The 21151-nt window shown below is 45.2% G+C and overlaps 1 pseudogene across 1 annotated transcript; it reads right to left on the bottom strand.

The window, feature by feature from the left end:
* Nucleotides 1-398: 398 nt before the first annotated feature.
* LOC307066893 (very-long-chain 3-oxoacyl-CoA reductase-B-like) lies at nt 399-14577 on the bottom strand (annotated as a pseudogene). Its single transcript has 7 exons — nt 14420-14577; nt 14076-14122; nt 9867-9946; nt 9436-9618; nt 1640-1721; nt 1089-1154; nt 399-589 (listed from the first exon to the last, which is right to left on the bottom strand). The product of its transcript is annotated as a very-long-chain 3-oxoacyl-CoA reductase-B-like (transcript).
* Between the last annotated feature and the right edge of the window lie 6574 nt (nt 14578-21151).

The following is a 21151-nucleotide window of genomic DNA, read 5'->3' as shown; positions in this document are numbered from 1 at the left end:
TACGTTCCATTGGTCTGCTTGTCCATCTGTTTCGATGTGTGGGAAGTCTTTGCTAACTACAGCCTTGGCCTAGGATTCTGGAGGGGGCGGGGTGGGGGTGGGGAACGACGGACATGTGGCCACGCCTCTTCAAGGCCTTCAGTCAAGTTCTGTTACGAAGAAACCGTGCCCTATTCCAGCTGACCAACAGAGATAAAAGCTTTAATCCCCAGCGACTGAGAAAAAGCCAACTGGGCAGGAAGATGGTCAGCAGGAAACCCTGGGAAGGAGAGGTACCAAGGATCAAGACACCCCCCATTCTTGAGTCCCCCATCTCCTCTCCTGGCTCCCCAGCCCGGGGTGGGGACCCGCCCCTTCTCTGGACGTCTCCCCCTTTCTGAGGGCTAGTGGACCCGGGCCAGGGACTGTCGCATCCAGCTCTCTGACTAGGATTGCCTCAGGAAAGCACCTGCACAGCGTGGCGGAGGCACTCAGGGGTTTGGGAGGTGAGGCCAAGTGTGTCCAACGCCTGCCAAGCGAAGTCCTCGGGACTCACCACGAGCAGCCCGCTTTTCAAGGGATTTGTTTCAACCAAAAAGGGGCTCACTGTTTGCAGGCAGGAAGGGGGTCAAGAAAAAGAACTCCCCTCCCCCTAAGCCTAAGCTCCCAGGCCCCCTCCGAGAGTCCCCGAGTCCCACTCCTCTTGCCGACCACGCCTTCGGGGCCACGCCTTCGAGGCCACGCCTTCGAGGCCACGCCTTCGAGGCCACGCCCCCTCGAGAACCCACCGCTTCCGATCGTGGCTCCAAGGTAACTCATCTTATTCTTTTTTTTTTTTTAGGTCCTTCCTTCCTTCCTTCCTTCCTTCTTTCCTCCCTCCCTTCCCTCCTTCCGTTCTATTTTATTGAAGTATAGTTGATTTACATCCACTGAAGCTCTTCTGAGTCTGAGTCTCGGTCCTCTCTCAGACGCACCCCCCGACCCCACCCCCGCCCCGCCCCTGCTCCTAAGACCTTCAGCTGTCTCTAAGCTCCTCCCCCCTCAGAGCCCTCCCCTTCTGAGCTGCCACTGTTGTCCCTTTTGAGCTCAGTCCCCGCGGAGTCAGGCACCTGCACAGTGACCCCCTCGGAGTGGTACTCTGCGCCCACCGCCACGGAGAAGCTTCGCACAAAGGCCTGCGGAGAAGGAGAAAGAGGGTCCCAGGACCAAGAGCTTTCCCCGTGCAAACTCCTCCAGCCCGCCCTTGCCCCAGCGCCGTCCCTGATCCTAGAACACTCTACCGCCAGGAGGGGCCCCTCCCTCAAGGCCTAAGTCCTCCCCGTAACGCCTGAAAGCTTCCTTGCTCTAAGCCCTCCCTCTGTTCCCATACACTCACTCTCCATTCCAGCCGGGCCAGTCTCTGAATTCCCTTTCTCCCACCTCATGGGTTCTCTTGACCCCTAGCCTCTGTTTCTCTTAAAAAACGAACAAAAAACCTGGCTTGTCCACTGGGCTGTGCCCCAGATGTCTGTCTGAACTATTATTGGCCTCAGACTCAGGTGGCACATTACACACATGCATGCAAGCCTTTTCCACCATAACCTTCAGTGCCAGAATTAAGGGCTACTGCAGGAATTCCAGCATGGCAGCCAGCCCTTGCCTGATCTGTGGGTCTGGGTACCTTGGTGGCTGCATACACTGCTGCAAATGGATAAGGGCTCCTGTCAGTTATTGAAGATATGTTGATGATGATACCTTTGCCCCTGGAGGAGGAAGCATCATTTGGAAGGTAGTCATTGCCAGGGAACAGAGGGTCCCAGTGATTTCCCCACCTCCACCCCTTAGTCGCTGTCCTAATTTGAGAAAGATCAGAGAGACGGGGAAGAATTGGAAATGTGGATGGGACAGCTGGGGAATGGAAAAAGCCCGGAGGTTGGATGGGGGAAGATCCAGAGTGAAGGACAAAGAGACTGCGGCTTACCTGGTGACCATGTGGGGCAGGACGATTCCAGTCATCTGCAGGACGAATGGAGAGGACCCTGTCTTTCCCTTTCCACTGCTTTCACCTGCCCAGACTCCTGCCCCCTCCTCAAGTTCACTCCTATCCCCCTACCTTCCCTCAGGGAATATTCCTCTAGCACTTCCTCTATGCCAGGCCCAGTTCTGGGGGATGCTGGGGACCACCGAGAGTGGTCAGAGCTCGCTGACCTTGGACCCAGTCCCTCCTAGCCCCGACTCACCTGGACCACAGACATCATGTTGCAGTTTATAACATCCAAGAATTTCTGGGGGAAGAAAATGGAACCAATCAGTTCTTCCCTTCACCAGCCCTGCCACAACTCTGATATTTTCTAGTTTACTTTTCTTTTAATATGGAACACTTTTTTTTTTTTTTTTTTTTTTTGTGGTACGCGGGCCTCTCACTGTTATGGCCTCTCCCGTTGTGGAGCACAGGCTCCGGATGCGCAGGCTCAGCGGCCATGGCTCACAGGCCCAGCCGCTCCGCGGCATGTGGGATCTTCCCAGACCGGGGCACGAATCCGTGTCCCCTGCATTGGCAGGCGGACTCTCAACCACTGCGCCACCAGGGAAGCCCCTGGAACACATTTTAAAAACGTAGCATCTACTAGAATTTAAAATGCACATAAACTTTGACACATCAACTCCACTCTGGAAATTTATTCCTTTCTAAGATACTCACACATGTGGGAACTGCATATGTCCAAAGATATTCATTACAACACAATTTGTAGTCACATATACTAGGAAAGATCCTGAATGCCCATCAATCTGGGATGACTAAATAAACACAGGGTAGCCAATGGATGGATCACTGAGCACCAGGTAAAAAGAATGGGTCAGCTAATTATTCTGATTAGAATAATCCCCAAGATACATGCCTACCTGTGAAAGGTAAAGTGCAGAACAATAGGCTGCCGCCATCTGGATAAAATATACATACTTCTCTATGCACAGAGAAAAAAAACTACCACATTTTAAATTGGGGGTCACTTTTGGGGGATAGGATTGGAGGGAGAAGGGAAATTTTCACTTTCATTTCATAAACTTCTCTCTTTGGATTTTTTGATCAGTAAAGTTTTTTTTATAAATGTATACCATACACATACCAAAGTGCATAAATCTTTAGTGTAAAAAATGAACACAAATCTTTAGCCTCTACCCACATAAAGAAAGTATTGACAGTTTTCCAGATTCTTCATCTCCTGCAGTCATTACGCTTGCCTCTTCCCCAGTTAACCACTGTCTTGACCTCTAACACACTCTAGAAGAGTTTTGTTCAGTTCTGAACTTCATTTAAGTGGAATCATTGAGTATGTACGCTTTTATCTCTGGCTTTGTCTGCTAAAATTATGTTTATAAGATTCTTCCATGTTATGTGTAGCAGAAGTTCATTCATGTTCACTGCTATAATGTTCCATCATATGAAGGCGGCATGCTTTATTTCTCTAATCAACCCACTCCTGGGCATATATCCAGAGAAAACCATAATTCGAAAAGATACATGCACCCCAATGTTCATAGCAGCACTCTTCACAATAGCCAAGACATGGAAATAACCTAAATGTCCATTGACAGAGGAATGGATAAAGAAGATGTGGTACATGTATACAGTGGAATACCACTCAACCATAAAAAAGAATGAAATAATGCCATTTGCAGCAACATGGATGGACCTAGAGATTATCATACTAAGTGAAATAAGTCAGACAGAGAAAAACAAATATCATATGATATCACTTATATGTGGAATCTAAAAAGATGATACAAATGAACTTATTTATGAACCAGAAACAGACTTGCAGACTTTGAAAACAAGCTTATGGTTACCAAAAGGGAAAGGAAGGGGGGAAGGATAAATTAGGAGGCTGGGATTAACATATACACATCACTACATATAAAACAGATAAACAACAAGGTCCTACTGTAGAGCACAGGGAACTCTACTCAATATTCTGTAATAACCTAAATGGGAAAATACTCTGAAAAAGAATGAATATATGTATATGTATAGCTGAACCACCTTGCTATACACCTGAAACTAACACAATATTGTAAATCAACTACACCCCAGTATAAAATAAAAATTAAATTAAAAAATATTTAAATTCCCAAAAAAAAGAGGAAGAATTCCAGTTGTTCCACATCCCCAACAACACTTGGCACTGACAATATTTTTAGCATTAACCATTTTAGTGGCTGTGTAGTTGTAGCTCACTCTGGTTTTAATCTGCAGTACCCTAATAAGAATGAGGTTTATTTTTGAAAAGTTCAGTGTAGGGCTTCCCTGGTGGTGTGGTGGTGAAGAATCCACCTGCCAATGCAGGGGACATGGATTGGAGCCCTGGTCTGGTAAGATCCCACATGCCGCGGAGCAACTAAGCCCGTGCGCCACAACTACTGAGCCTGCGCTCTAGAGCCCGTGAGCCACAACTGCTGAAGCCTGTGCGCCTAGACCCCGTGCTCGGCAACAAGAGAAGCCACCGCAAAGAGAAGCCCGCACACTGCAACGAAGAGTAGCCCCCGCTCACGGCAACTAGAGAAAGCCTGCGCGCAGCAACGAAAACCCAATGCAGCCAGAAATAAATAAATAAAATAAACAAATTTATTTTATTAAAAAAGGCTAGGGCTTCGCTGGTGGCGCAGTGGTTTAGAGTCTGCCTGCCGATGCAGGGGACACGGGTTCGTGCCCCGGTCCGGGAAGATCCCACATGCTGTGGAGCGGCTGGGCCCGTGAGCCATGGCCATGGAGCCTGTGCATCCGGAGCCTGTGCTCCGCAACGGGAGAGGCCACAACAGTGAGAGGCCCGTGTACCACAAAAACAAAACAAAAACAAAACAAAAAAGGCTAAAAAAAAGAGTTCAATGCAGCAAGAAGATATAACAATTATAAAGATATACAGACCTAACAACAGAGCCCCAAAATATGTGAAGCAAAACACCATATACAAAAAACTCTAAATGGATAAAAGTCCTAAATGTAAGAGCTAAAATTACAAAAACTCTTGAAAGAAAACAGAGGAAAAGCTTTATGACATTGGGTTCGGCAAAGATTTCTCGGATGATACCAAAAGCACAAGCAGCAAAAGAAAAATAGATAAACTGTACTTCATCAAAATTAAAACCTTTTGTACATTAAAAGATACTATCAACAGAGTGAAAAGGCAACTTGCAAACTGGCAGAAAATTTACAAATCATTCATTTGATAAGGGATTAATAACCATAATATATAAAGAGCTTCTACAGCTCAAACACCAATGGGTCAAAGAAGAAATCACAAAGAAAACTTAAAAATACTTTGAGACAAATGAAAATAGAAATTAAAACACAACATACCAAATTTACACTTATCTAGATTGGCTAAGAAAAAAAATACTGAAATTACTAAAATCAGAAATGAAAGTGGGACATTACTACTGATTCCACAGAAATAAAAAGGATTATAAGAGAGTACTATGAACAACTGTACACCTATAAATTGGATAATCTAGATGAAATAGATAAGTTCCTAGAAACACAAAACGTACTATGACTCAATCAGGAAGAAATAGAAAATCTGAATAGACCCATAACTAGTAAGGAGATTGGACCAATAATCAAAAATTTCCCAAGAAAGAAAATTCCTGGATAGATGACTTTGCTGATGAATTCTACCAAACATTTAAAGAAGAACTAATGCCAATTCTTCTCAAACTCTTCCAAAACATTGAAGAGGAGAGAACACTTCTTAACTTATTCTATGAAGCCAGCATTGCCCTGATACCAAAGTCAAAGACACTATAAGAAGGGAAATCTACAGACCAATATCCCTCATGAACATTGACACAAAAATCCTCAACAAAATGCTAGCAAATTGAATTCAACAGCATACCAAAAGGATTATACACCATGACCAAGTGGGATTTGTTCCTAGAATGCAAGGATGGTTCAATATACAAAAATTGACTAATGTAACACAACACATTAACAGAATAAAGGAAAAAATCACATGATCACCTCAATTGATGCAGAAAAGTATTTGACAAAATTCAACACCTTTCACAATTAAAACATTCAATAAACTAGGAATGGAAGGAAACTATCTCAACATAATAAAGATATGAATAATGCACATAAAATAATACATATAATAATATGAAAAGCCCACAGCTAACATCACACTCAATGGTGAAATACTGAAAGCATTTTCTGCTTTTGCCATTTCTATTCAACACAGTACTGGAAGTTCTAGCCAGAGCAACTAAGCAAGAAAAGAAGTCAAAGGTATTCAAACTGAAAAGGAAGAAGTAAAATTATCTCTGTTTGCAGATGATATGATCTTCCATGTAGAAAATCTTAAAGATTCCACAAAAAAGTGAAAACTAATAAGCAAACTCACAAAGAAGTGGGATACAAAATCAACACCAAAAACTCAGTTGCATTTCTATACATGAACAATGAACAGCCCAAAAGTGAAGTTATGAAAACAATTCCATTTGCAATAGCATCAAAAAGAATAAAAGAATAAATACACTTAGGAATTAACTTAACCAAGGAAGAAAGACATATACTGAAAACTATAAAACATTACTGAAAGATATTAGAGAAGAGATACAAATTGGAAAGACATCCCATATACATGGGTTGGAAGACTTAATATTGCTAAGATGTCAGTACTACCCAAAGTGATGTACAGATTCAATGCAATCACTATCAAAATCCTAACAGCATTTTTGCAGAAATAGAAAAACCCAGCCCAAAATTGATATGGAATCTCAAGGGACCCTGAGATTAGCCAGACTAATCTCACATCATCATTTCCACTTCTGGGTATATGCCCAAAAGAATTAAAAGCAGGTACCCAAACAGATATTTGTACACCAACAGTTCATAACAGCATTACGCACAGCAGCCAAAAGGTGGAAACAAACCAAGTGTCTATCAACAGATGAAGAGGTAAACAAAATGTGGTATATACATATGATGGAATATTATTCAGCCTTAAAAAGAAAGAAAATTGGGACACATGCTACAACATGGATGAGCCCTGAAAATATTTTGCTAAATGAAATAAACCAGGCACAAAAGGACAGATATTGTATGATTCCACTTATATGAGGCACCTAGAATAATCAAATTCATAGAGACAGAAAGCAGAATGGTGGTTTCCAGGACCTGTGGGTAGGGAGGAATGGGGGGCGGGCGTTACTGTTTAATAGATAAAGAGTTGAAAAAATCCTGGAGATGGCTGGTGGTGATTGTTTCACAACAATCTGAATGTACATAATACCCCTGAACTGTACACTTCAATATAGTTAAAAATGACAAAATTTAAGTTATGTATATTTGCCATAACTTAAAAATTAAGAAAATAAAAAGAATGAAGTTCTGATACTTGCTAACAACATGGATGAAACTGAAAACATTCTGCTAAGTGAAATAAGCCAGACACAAAAGGAAAACTATTCTATGATTTCACTTGTATGAGGTATCTAGAATTAGCAAGTTCACAGAGACAGAAAGTAGAGATAGATGCTACCGGGGTGGGGAATAGGGAAAAATGTCGGGATACTGCTTAACAGGACCAGAGTTTCTGTTTGGGATGATGAAAAAGTTCTGGAAACAGACAGTGGTGACAGCTGTACAACACTGTGAATGTATTTAATGCCACTGAGTTGCACACTTTAAAATGGTTAAAATGGCAAGTTTTATGTTACATATGTTACAATTCTTTTTTAAAAATCTATGCTATTTCCATTATCTTGGTTACATGTGGACCTCATTACATTATCTATTATTTCTCTTGATTTCAATCACGATTTTTCTTCTAATATTCCTGGTTATATTTTGTTGAGTGCTGGATATTTAATATTTTAAAAAATCGTATTGGGCTTCCCTGGTGGCGCAGTGGTTGAGCGTCCGCCTGCCGATGCAGGGGACGCGGGTTCGTGCCCCGGTCTGGGAGGATCCCACGTGCCGCGGAGCGGCTGGGCCCGTGAGCCGTGGCTGCTGGGCCTGCGCGTCCGGAGCCTGTGCTCCGCAACGGGAGAGGCCACAAGAGTGAGAGGCCCGTGTACCGCAAAAAAAAAAAAAAAAAAAAAAAAAAAAAATCGTATTGCTAATTCGAGTCCCTGGACTACATCGTTTTTCTCTAAAAATGGTTTGGTTTGGTTTTGCTTCTCCCCGGCAGCTAAACTAGGGGGCGCTAAAATACCAGATCAACTTAATCCCGACGGGAACTGAGATCATTTAAAAGCTGGCTTCAGTTCCTATGAAACCTACTTTACCCTAACTCCTGGATTATAGTTTTCAGGATCCCAGCCTAAAGCCTGGGATATTTTCCAAAGCTTTGCACTACATTATTTGTTGCAGCTCGCACACTATGTTGAAAGGTCTGCTTTGCCTCTTAAACGCTCATCCACTTTGAAGGGAAATGCTTCAAATGTCAGATTCCCCCCTCTTGGATTCTTTCTTCTCTCAAATCTTGGTGTGACAATTCCTCATTGCCTTAGTAGTTTGATGCCTTCAAAAAGTTATTTTAAAAATATTTTATCCAGCTCTCCTAATCGTTCTCATTTGCAGGGTTAGTCTTAAACCACAACTTCCTCTAACACCAGAGGCAGAATACACAGACTGCCTCTCTTTACATTTTCTAAAATGAGCCTAAGCATTACTCTTTTTTTTTTTTTTTTTTTTTTTTTGCGGTACGCTGGCCTCTCACTGTTGTGGCCTCTCCCGTTGTGGAGCACAGGCTCCGGACGCACAGGCTCAGCGGCCATGGCTCACGGGCCCAGCCGCTCCGCGGCATGTGGGATCTTCCCGGACGGGGGCACGAACCCGCGTCCCCTGCATCGGCAGGTGGACTCTCAACCACTATGCCACCAGGGAAAACCTATGCATTACTTTTGAAATAATAATATGTAAAATCTAAAAGCCATCCTGATCTCCTATTTTGTCTATGTCTAATAATAATGGCCCACATTTATGGAGCACACAACTTAGGTTTATGTGCATTATTTTATTCCATTGTCGTATCAGCCCTATGAGGTCAGCAAAAATATGGATTCCCATTTTATAGATATGAAACTGAGGCAGTGACTTTCCCACGTGGCTCATTTCCCCTTAAAGTTAGCAGACTCAACTTGAACAGTTGTCCCCGTTGGGCACCGCCGAAGGGCGCCCCATGGAAGGAGAGGACTCCTTCACGTCCTAGACATCGTAGATTTGCAGCTCTCGAAACAATGAACAAAGCTAGTGTACCGCGCCGGGTTTTCCAACAGAGGGAGCAGTGTGAGGCAGAGGCACCCGCGGACTAGTGCTCGGTTTTACTCACTTGGCGAAGTCCTCACGGTCGAGCAGTTTCCTCAAGCCAGGTGCATATTGCTTGCCCACATTGTTTACTGAGTGAGAGGGGACAAATTGTTTGTTTCACTCCAACGGTCCCAGGGAGACGGGGTAGGGGCAAAAGGGAGGGCGACCACAGAGAGTTCCGGGTCAGGGTGAGCACGGGGGCAGCTGAGGGCAGCGCTCCTCCCAACAGGCACAGCGACATACTCAGTACTCCGATCTCCAGGTCCTTCAGTCCTGCCTCAATGGCCTCGTAGATCTCCAAGCCTCCGGTGAAATCCACCTGGATGACTCGTGTGCTTTTGCCATGAAGCCTCTCTGGGAAGGGCAGTGGGAGCCAGGCCCTTAGCTGGAATCTGGTCCGACCTCTGCCCGCGTCCCTGTTCAGCCCCAGCCCCTACGTGACGGCCTCAGATGCATAGATAGCTAGCTCCCCGCACGCGCCTCGGCCACCTACAGACCTCGTCCGGGATCACGCCCCAGACCACGCCCCCAGCCACGCCCCCGTCTAGCCCCAGCCCTTGACCCAGAACTTTACCCGCTCCCCTCTTCCCCTCCTCACCTATGTATGGCCTTTGCCTCGTGCTCCAACTTGCTCAGGTCTCGACTGATGAGGACGATGCTCAGACCTCTCCCGGCGAGCTGCAGGGGATGCATTCATTTATTTATTCACGAAAGCCACAAATATTTACTGTGTGCTGACAGGGGGCTACAGTGTTATAGGCGCTGTGGATGCAGAGGTGAACAAAAGAGAAATACGAAAGTCTGCCCTCCTGGAGCATGCATTCCGGGGAAAGACTATTCCAGACAGACAGAACAGCAAGTGCAAAGGCCCTTGCACAAAGGCTGGCAGCTTCGAGGACGCCATACAGTCCAGTGTGCACTGAATGAAGTGGCCGGTTGTACAGGAGCCCAGGTCATGGAGCCTCGAATGCCCCAGTAAAGACTCTGGCTTTTATTCTCAGTGACATAAGAATCCAATCATTTTTATACCTTCCTTCCTTCATGCATTTATTCAAAATGTGTCTATTGAGCCCTTGCTCTTTGCTGGGTGGTGCTGGGGACACAGCATGCCCAAGATAGACCCAGTCTCACTCAGCAGCCAGAGGGTTCTCTCTGAAATACAAACCTGTTCCTGCCTTCCCCTACTCAGAACCTGCCTTGACTCCCCAGTGTCTCTGAGATAAAACTACACTCCTCACCGTGGCCTCAAGTGGCCTGGCTCCGGCCGGAGTCTTCAGCTGTCTCTCCTGCCGGTGGCCCTCTATGGGAATCCAGGCACAGCAGACAGTTCATCTAGTCCCAAGAGCACCCCCTGAATTTTCCTGCCTCTGGGCCTTTGCACATGCTGCTCCTTTTGCCTTGAATGCCCTTCTGCTTGAAACAAAGTCAGCCAGTATTTGTGGAATGGGTGCTCAGCAGCATTTTGCTGCATGTCTGACCCTCTCAACCTGCCTGTCTGAGGGTGACATGTTATGTGGGACTGAGTGTCCATCAGCTTTGGAGGGGGGCTGGGCACAAACATCTCAACAGCTCCAGAGTCTGAGAGGTTGATGATGTGAAGGGCATTTATTCATTCAACAAACATTTGTCCAGAATCTGCTTGTGTCTGGCCTTGTGCTAGTTGGGGCTGACCAGCACAGCCACAGCCCTGCCCTCTTGGGGCTCACAGTGCAGTGCTGGGACAGACCAGTCCCCAGATGGCAATGACTCAGAGTGGCCATCACTACTGGCTGACTTGCATCCAGACACAAATTCTCTCCCTTTCCACCAGGGTTGCCTTTCTATTCATGCACTAGCCTCCCCTCCCTTCTTGTCCACTCAAGGACATCACTCCAGCTTTCTCCCATCTTCCCCCTTCATCAAAACCTCTCCCTCTTCTGGATGATTCCCATCAGCATGAAGTCCTACCAGAATCTCTCTCATTTTCTCTGTTCAGGCATTGGCCCATTTCTCATCACACCACCGCAGTTTACTCAACATTCTAAGAGAGGATTGTTTATTCTGGCTCTCTTACCATACCCTCTTGTACCCAATCCAATTGGTCTCCCACCCCCGCCATGCCACCCAAACCACTCTGGTCACCAATAACTTCCATGATGGTAAACCCAGGGCTGTATTCTCAGCACCTCCCAATAGCAACTGACACATTCATCACCCCCTCCTCCTGGAAACATTCTTTCCCTGGCTTCCAAGACCTCTCTTCCAACCCTGGTTTTCCCCCCATTCTCAGTTCTTGTGCCTTCTCACCTTCTGTACCTCTTAACTTTGGGTGCTCCAGGGAGCACTCTGGGGTGATTCAGACTGTGCTCCCCTTCTCCATCAACACCCACTACCACAGGCACCTCATCTAGTCACACGACTTTAAATGGGATCGTTATGTTGATGATGCTTCCACTTATATCTCCACCCAAACCTCCCCTCTGAACTCCAGAATGGCATTTCCAACTTCTGGAACTTCTCAACTTGGATACCTAATTGGTATCTCAAACTTGGAATGTCCAAAATGAGACTCCTTCCTGTTTCCCCCAAACTTGGTCGTCCCCTCAGTTCAACTCCATCTCAGTAACGGCAGCTGCATTTTTTGACGTATTCTGGTCAAAATTTTTTTTTTTTTTTTGCGGTATGTGGGCCTCTCACTGTTGTGGCCTCTCCCGTTGTGGAGCACAGGCTCCGGACGCACAGGCTGTGGACGCACAGGCCCAGCGGCCATGGCTCACGGGCCCAGCCGCTCCGCGGCATGTGGGATCTTCCCAGACCGGGGCACGAACCCGTTTCCCCTGCATCGGCAGGCGGACTCTCAACCACTGCGCCACCAGGGAAGCCCCAAAATTTTTATAGTAATTTATTTTATGAGGCCAGCATTACCCTCATACCAAAAACCAAACAAAGATATTACAAGAAAAGAAAACTATAAACTAATATCTCTCATGAACTTAGACACAAAAATTCTCAACAAAATATTAGTAAATCAAATCCAGCAATATAGAAAAAGGATAATCAATAATCACCAAGTGGGGTTTACTAAAGGAATGCAGGGTTGGTTCGACATTTGAAAAATCAATTGATGTAATGTACTCTATAAACAGAGTAAAGAAGAAAAACCATATGATCACCTCAACAATCACCAAAAAGTTACTTAACAAAAGTCAACCTCCAACCGTGATAAAAACTCTCAGCAACCTAGGTATAGAAAGGAACGTCCTTAACCTTATAAAATTTACATAAATACATACACACATTTAAAAAACCTACAGCTAACATTATACTTTTTATTTATTTTTATTTTTTTTGTGCAGTACGCGGGCCTCTCACTGTTGTGGCCTCTCCCGTTGCGGAGCACAGGCTCCGGACGCGCAGGCTCCGGACGCGCAGGCTCAGCGGCCATGGCTCACGGGCCCAGCCGCTCTGCGGCATGTGGGATCCTCCCGGACCGGGGCACGAACCCGTGTCCCCTGCATCAGCAGGCGGACTCTCAACCACTGCGCCACCAGGGAAGCCCTAACATTGTACTTAATGGTTGAAAACTGAATGCTTTTCCTCTAAGATCAGGAACAAGGGAGGATGACGTTCGCTCTTACCACTCCTCTGAACATCATATTTAATTTCCTGGGCAGTACAATAAAGCAAGAAAAAGAAATAAAAGGTATACAGATTGGAAAGTCAGAAATAAAATTGTCTCTTACACAGATGACATGACTGTCTACATAGAAAATCCCAAGAAATCCACAAAAAAACTACAAGAACGAAGAGCTGAGTTTAGCAAGGTTTCAGGTTACAGGGTCAGAAGTTTGGAGTCATACTCCACATCCAATCTTTTTCATAAATCTTGTCAGCACTACCTTCAAAATCAATCCAAGTACTTCTTATGCCTCTATGCTGTCACCCTGGTGTAAGTCATCAAGATCTCTTGCTTGGATTTTGCAGGAGCTTTTTAGTTGACCTCCCTGCTTCCATCCTCACCCCCCTATAGTATCGCATCCCTCTTCAGAACCCATGTCACTCAGTAAATGTTAAAGTCTCCACCGTAACCTACCAGATTCCCCATGATCTGCCCTGAAATTGCATCTTTGCCCTCATCTCCTACTGTTCCCCTCTCCCTTTCATTCTGATACAGTCACAGTGGCCCCTTTCCTGCTTCTCCAACAAGCAATGCTTCCTACCTCAGGGCCTTTGCACTGGCAGTTTCTTCTCCCTGGAAATTCCTTCTCCCAGTTATTCACAAGGCTCCCTCCCTCACCTCCTTCTGTTCTTTGCTCAGTGCTGCCTTCTCAGTGACACTTCTAATTATCCTATATAAAAACTGGAACGTGCACATCCCCAGGGCTCCCTGTTCTCCTTTCCTGATTTATTTTTCTCCTTAACTCTTATAACCATTTGATACACTATACATTTCATTTGTTTATCTTATTTACACCTGTCTTCCCTCACTACAACATAAGCTTCATGATGGCAAGGTCTTTTGATTTTTTTAATCTATTTTGTTCACTGCTGTACTCCTGGCACCCAGAAGATGCCTGGCACGTGGAGGTGGTATATAAATATGTTTTGAATGAATAAATCAGGGCAATGATGGGAGAACATCAAGGGTCTGTAGAACCCAGTGTAAACACCCACCCCCACCCTGGGGAGCAGAGGGAAGGCTTCCTGGAGGAGAGGACGTCTGAGGGAACCAGATAAAGCACACAATTCTCAGTCTAATAGGGTTAGCTGACAACAGACGAACAGACAGGAGAAGCTCTCCCACCACACACGCCAAGCCCTGGCTCACCTCATGTGCATAAGCCTTGCTGATGCCATTGGTGGCTCCTGTCACCACTAGAAAGAGGGCAGGAGGAAAGCACCCCCAGATCCAACCCCCTATCATCCCCTCCACTGTCCCTCTTGGCCCTTTTTGCACCTTTTCTGGGACCCTCCTTCACTGAAGCCCAACCCCTCCTGGTTCGAGAACTTCATGCATTCCACGCCTCCCTTGCCCTGGTTGCTCCAGCCTTCACCTGTCTTTCTTCCAGGAGTCCCTGGCCTCTGCCCTGATTAGGGACCCTCACCTGTCATCTGTCCTCGTTCCTGCTGTCCCCACCCCTACCTGCCTGGCTCGGAGCCCTCCTTCCTCACCTGCCCAGGCTCTGTGCGCCCGGAGCCAGGGCTTGCCCCGGCGTGCCTGGGCAGCAGGTAAACATAGACTGTGTAGCTCGCCCCCCAAGTCGCCCGCAGCAGCAGGCACGTGGCGGCAACCCTCCCCCGACTCTCAGCACATCCCAATCCGACTCCATCACAACCCCAGCCAACAAGTCATCCAACCTAGGGCCAACGAGGCTTTCTTTGGGAGCAGCTATTTCAAGCCTGGCCTGCCTACTCCGCCTTAGCCCCGCCCACACTGCTAGTCAAGAATTCCGCCCCGCCCCTCACTCTAGCCACGCCCAGTGGGGGGGTTTATTCTAACCAGTAGCCTCGCCCACCGGTCCTAGCACCGCCCCTATCTAATTGGGCCACACTTGGGCTTAATGTCTGTCCTGAATCCCTGCTGAGCAGGTGTACATCCAGCCTCCCCTCAGCCCACAGAGCTGGGCAAAGGGTGCCCACAGATGACCACTGTTTGGGTCACTGAACTCAACCTAGATGCTGGTGGGGGCCAGAACTGATAATAGCGATCAGTCACTAGAGGGTTTTGTCAATGCACAGTTTGTCTGAAGAACCTGACCTACAGATTATCTGCTTGGGCAGTGTAAAAGCCAAAGCCCTTACAGCGGCTTTACGTGACCTTCCTCCTCGTTCCTCTTTTGCAAATTCTATTTTTTTTCACTTGTTCTTAGTATTTATCATTTAATAATAAACTATAATTATTATTTAATAATTACGGATATTATTTAATAATAATCGTTAAAATTAGAGTTATTGTATGATTAAATTATTATTATTTAATAATAAATTATTGTGGTAAAATATACGTAATATAAATTTTACAATGTTAACCCTTTTAAAGTGTTTATATAATTCAGCGACATTAGGTATATTCACAGTATTGTGCAACTGTCACCACTATCCATTTCTAGAAGTATTTCATCAACCCTGATAAAAAGAAGACAACAGGTCCCAAATGGAGTCAGTTGTGCTAACCCCCAGGTCAGCAAAACGAGATTTAATAACAAACCTAATTGTAGTTTCAACCCCACCAGAATGTAACCTTTAACCATTCAACCTAGAATAACCTGGTCAGCACTAGTGAGGTAATTCACCCAATAAGCCCTTCCATCCCCTTAGGAGGATGAATTCAAACAATGAATTCTTCACTAAAAAGGTCCTTTTTCCCCACCCCTTTTCTGCCTTTAACAACCTTTTCTTTTCTACAGCTCAGTGGAGTTCCTTTCTATTGCTAGATGGGACGCAGCCCGATTCATGAATCATTGAATAAAGCCAATTTGATCTTTAAATTTACTCAGTTGAATTCTTGTTATTTAACAGATTTGGTGGCAGCAGCGGGACCAAAGGAGACTTCTGACGGCTTTGGGGACAGCAAGAAACACAAGTGTAGTACCCCGTGAATCCTTTGAGCTCACTGTCTTTCTCACCATTTCTGAGGGCCTTGGGTGAGCTTCTCTCAGGTCTGAGCTCTGTTCTGTTTGCGTCAAGCTCATGATCTGCTTGGCTTTCCAGTTAGTTTCCCATTTGTCTGGAATCACTAGTTCCATGTCGGGAACTGCTGGTGACAGCTACAGTTTCCCATTTGTCTGGAAGATGCCTGCAGTTCCCATTCCTTGGGGTCTGCTGGTTCAGTCCTTTCCCCAGTCCCCAGTTCCATGTTGGGAATTGCTCATGATATGCACAGGACCTTTTCTTGGCCAGGATGCAGTCACATCTCTGGGCTATTGCCAATACATTAAAGGGCATGTGTTTGCGTGTCTTGTTTTGTATCAATGAGAGTTGTTGCTGACTGGGACCTCAGAGGTCAAAAAGCCACAAAAATTGGTGGGTGTGGATCGAGCACTTAAGGCCTGTTAGAGTGCTCACCACCAAACCCAAAGACATCGGGTTAGGATGAGTTGGTCAAGGAATGGGTTAGATTGACAGTAGGTCACCTACCAATCTCAAGAAAATTTCCATGCAATAAGCTACACTGTGAAATGCAATACAACCCCCAATCCAGTGGCACATCCCTTTTAGGTGTTGATTCGGCTTTAAGAAACCCAAAGCTAATGGGATCCTTAAGTTCTAACGAGTTAAACACCCCACCTTCCAGCACACCTGCTTATTTTATGTCTAAAAACCATGGTTCCGGAAGCTATAAATATCTATAAGAAGAGCCAAATCTAACTGAAAACAATCTAGAGTTACAATGAGGGGGAATGTTCCAGTTAGACAAGGTCCTTCACTTAAGAACCTCACTGGAAAGTAAGGGTTCATGAATTAAATGAATAGAATGGGATGCCTATTTCAATTGGTATGAGTGAACTTCCAAAAGGCTTCAAGATTCCAAAATAGCTTCATTAAAAGACTCGTCACCGAAGGCTGATGAAAAGTGAAAGACGGCAGAGGTACCTAAACCAACAGAGGATACGACCGACAGGACTCGCTCCCCTCTATCCTTCTTTGCCTGAGCGTTCACATTTTACTCGTTCCCTGTCTGGACCGCCTTTCTACTCTGGAGACTATTAAATAGTTACCTTTTAAAATAAAAAGGCCCGAGGCTGCAGCTGGTCCTCCTCGGACAGCTTTCACTCCCTGGTCAAAGACTAAACCAAGGGACTTCCCTGGTGGTCCAGTGCTTAAGAATCTGCCTTCCAATACAGGGGACATGGGTCCAATCCCTGGTGGGGGACTAAGATCCCATCTGCCGTGGGGCAACTAAGCCCGCGAGCCACAACTGGAGAGCCCGTGTGTGGCAAGTACAGCCTCCACGAGCTCTGGAGCCCACATGCTGCAACAAAGAGCCCACACACCACAACGAAAGATCCCGCATGCCGCAGCGAAGATCCCGTGTGCTGCAACCAAGACCCGATGCAGTCAAAAAAATAAATAAATATTTTTTTAATTAAAAAAAAGAGACTGAATGAAGAACCATAGTTTAAGAATTTTCTAATCCCCAAAAGTTTTGCTGAAACGTTTAGAACCCTATGACCCTGGGTTGCCAGATCTTTACCAGCTTGTGTATGTGTTGGTAGGACCTGGTGAAGCCCAAAAACAGATGTGGGAAGCAGAATGGCATCATCCTGAGGATGATATTCAAGATCCTCAGTCTCAGGACTTCCCTGGCTGTCCAGTGGTCAAGACTCCACGCTTCCTATGCAGGGAGTGCGGGTCAGATCCCTGGTCAGGGAACTAAGATCCCACAGGCCACAGGGGTGCGGCCAAAAAAACCCAAAAACACATGTTAAGATCCTCGGTCTCTAACAGGATCCTCTGATAGACCAGAAAAATCTCCCAGTGTGGCAACTGAGCCTAGGGTGTTCCCTGCCTACGTTGATTGGTCTATTATTCAAATATGCAAACAAAGAAAGAGGAATCTGTGGCAGATTTTAAAGCCCCTTTGGAAGCTCTCTTCTGATGGCATTCTGGATTCCATTCAGTAAATGAAGTCACTCAATCTGCTCTTGCTGCCCTATTAGTAAACAAATTATTTCCTGAGATTAGCAGGCTAATAAAAAGACAGAAAATAGGATGGGAGGCCACTGGTCTTGTTACTAAGCCAGTTTCGTTTGCCCTACATGCAGCAAGCCAAACGTTGATACGTCAAGGTTTGCAGCAGAGCAACAGTTTATTCACAAGGCAGCCAAATGGGGAGAAGGGAGAATGAATCTCAAATCTGCCTACCCAAAGGTGAGGGGTTTGAGATACTTATGAAATAAAAAAGATCTTAGGTTTGGGGGAAGGTGGTTATAGGTAGGGAAGAGATGAGGTAATCAGTGCTTTGCATAGGTGTATCTGGGTTACATGCTTCTTCATGAGATGCATGTTCAAAAATAGAGATGCTTAGCACAATCTGAGGGTGGAGGCTTTGGCTCTCTGAGGTCAAATTGTCATTCATCAGACATGTGTGCAGGCCCAGTTTTAGGGTCGGTGGTCCCAACCAGTCTTAGCTGGCTCGAACTGGACAAGAGCTGACTCCAGTTTCCTAAAAAACAACTTAAGCCCCCATTATTATAGCATCCCCTATGTCAGAGGTATTATCTATAAGGGTGGTTAAGGAGTCTTGTGATATATTACCTAGGGTACATGAAGCTTGCAATTAAGGAGAGGAAAAAAGAGAAGAAAAAAATAACTAAAGCCAGCTTACTTAGTGAAGGCATTTTACAAGCAGAGGGTTTTAAGCAAGTTCATTTATCTCGTGTTCTGTAAAACAAGCTCAAGAATTTCTGTTAGTCACCAGCCTCTATTAACCCTGTGGAGCATGGTTTCAGTCTCCCCTATCTTTTTAAAAAATATTGATGTATTTATTTGGTTGTGCTGGGTCTTAGTTGTGGCAGGCAGGCTCCTTAGTTGTGGCATGCAAACTCTTAGTGGTGGCATGCATGTGGCATCTAGTTCCCTGACCAGGGATCAAACCCGGGCCCCCTGCATTGGGAGCATGAAGTCTTAACCACTGCACCACCAGGGAAGTCCCCTCCCCTACCTTTTGATCATTCCTCAATCTTGAGGAAAGAGGGGCCGAGACCATGCTGGCTACTTCCTGCTGATAACGGGTGTAGGCCTACCAAGGGTTTGAGAAATGAAACTGTTATGCATTTGATTGCAAATATGCACAAATCCCAAGATGAGGACAAGGCTTTGGGCTTAAGGATACAAGACAAGGAGCAAGAACAGAGTTATGACAAGAAGGAATATAAATCCTAGCAAGCACAGAACAATAATACCGAGTTTAAGCAATCCCTCCAATACAGACCTTATTCCCTACGGGATCCATGAGAAGGTACTTCCTAGGAGATTGAATCCATGTTCTTGTGACGACACCTGTGGGAGCCAAGTTGTCTAATTTTGTCTAAGAAGGCTTTTTATTTCAATGTGGTATTAAATATACATAACAGGAGCTATTGGCCACTACATATACTCCTCTTTTTTCTGCTAAAATATAATCTAAAAAATCTTATTGTCTAGTACTATTCTGGCTAATGAATCTAGGGCCTTTTGCTGGCTATGGCTTGAACCTGATCTTTTATGTCCGTTATAATCTGTCCTTGATATAGATGAAGAAGAATTACAACAAAAATCCTCTAGTGTAACAGAGGTGCCCCCAAATCTATGGGTACTTCTAGTCCTGACATTGGGAGAACAAAAAGCACAGAACTGTTAAAATTCTATAAAATATGTGGTTAAACCTCTTCCTAAATTGCCTCAATATTCATTAAAGCCTGAATCTATACAGGTCTCACACCAACAATCAAGATCTAATCAACCAGGGGTTAGTCATTTCCTGTACGAGCACCTTTAACACAAAAAAACCTAATGGGTGGGAAGCTGTTTACAAGATCGTTATCCCCCATTTCCCAGTTCCAAACACACGCTCTTTTGTCACTAATTCCAACAGACTCAAAATGGTTCACTGCTGTAGACCTTTGTTTAGCTTATTTTTTTTAGCATCCCTGTGCTAATCTATTTGCCAATATCTATTTGCCTTTACTTTGAACAATCAACAATATACTTGGACACTCATGTCTCAAGGGTCCACAGAGGCCTCTTCTTATTTCTCTCAAGTGCTCCACCAAGATCTAAGCACCCTCCAGTTCCCCAGGAAATCAACTCTTTTACCATATGTAGATGAACTCTTGCTGTGCTCAGTTCTCCAAGAGGCTTCCATAAACGATTCTATTTATTTGCTACAACAGTTAGCTGAAAAGAGACATAAAGTCTCTGATGAAAGATAACAACTATCTCTAGACACTGTTCACTACCTAGGTCATAACTGAAGTACTGAAGGAATACAATTATCCCCCAAACAGATTAAGCTACCCAAGAATTTCCTTGACCCACAAATAGGCAACAGCTTCGTGAATTTCTAGGCCTGGCTGGCTACTGCAGACCCTAATTTTTCTCTGTGGGCTTCCCCACTCTATAAACTTAACTAAAGTAAAGAGTCCCTGATTCCCTTTGGTGGGAAGACAAACACGGGCAGGTCTTTTCACCACCTGCCCTGGGGCTACCTAACGTTTCAAACCCTTTCACCTTACTTGTGCTTGAAAGAGATGAGCCAGTCCTGGGAAGGCTCGCACAGACCATGGTAATAAGTACAGGCCTGTTATTAATAATAATAAAAAAAGGTGCAGGCCTATTGCCTATTAACAGTACACAAGTGGATTCAGTGGCTTGTGCCTACCCCAGCTATAAGGCTATAACTAAAACTGTGCCCCAGGGGGTTAACAGAAATTGGCGACTAACAGAAATTCTTGAACTTGTCTTACCCAACAGCAGCTAAGGAAACAGCTTGTTTAAAAAAACAAACAGGGACTTCCCTTGTGGTCCAGTGGGTAAGACTCCACGCTCCCAATGCAGGAGGTCCGGGTTTGATCCCTGGTCGGGGAACTAGATCCCGCACGCATGCCACAACTAAGAGTCCACATGCCACAACTAAGAAGTCTGCATGCCGCAACTAAGAAGTCTGCGTGCCGCAACTAAAAATCCTCCGTGCTGCAACGAATATCCCGTGTGCCGCATATAAGACCTGGGACAGCCTAATAAATAAATATTTTAAAACAAACAAACCTCTGCTTGTTAACTTGCCTTCACTGACCAAGTTTGCCTTATTTTTTTGATGCCTTAATCACCCCTATAGGTAACACCTCTGACATATGGGTCACTATAGTAACAGGGGCTTAAGTTATTTTCCAGGAACCTGGAGGCTGCTCTTGTCCAGTTTGA

Source organism: Hyperoodon ampullatus, assembly GCF_949752795.1.
Source record: "Hyperoodon ampullatus genome assembly, chromosome: 18".
NCBI lineage: Eukaryota > Metazoa > Chordata > Mammalia > Artiodactyla > Ziphiidae > Hyperoodon > Hyperoodon ampullatus.
This window is presented reverse-complemented; position numbering and strand designations above follow the sequence as displayed.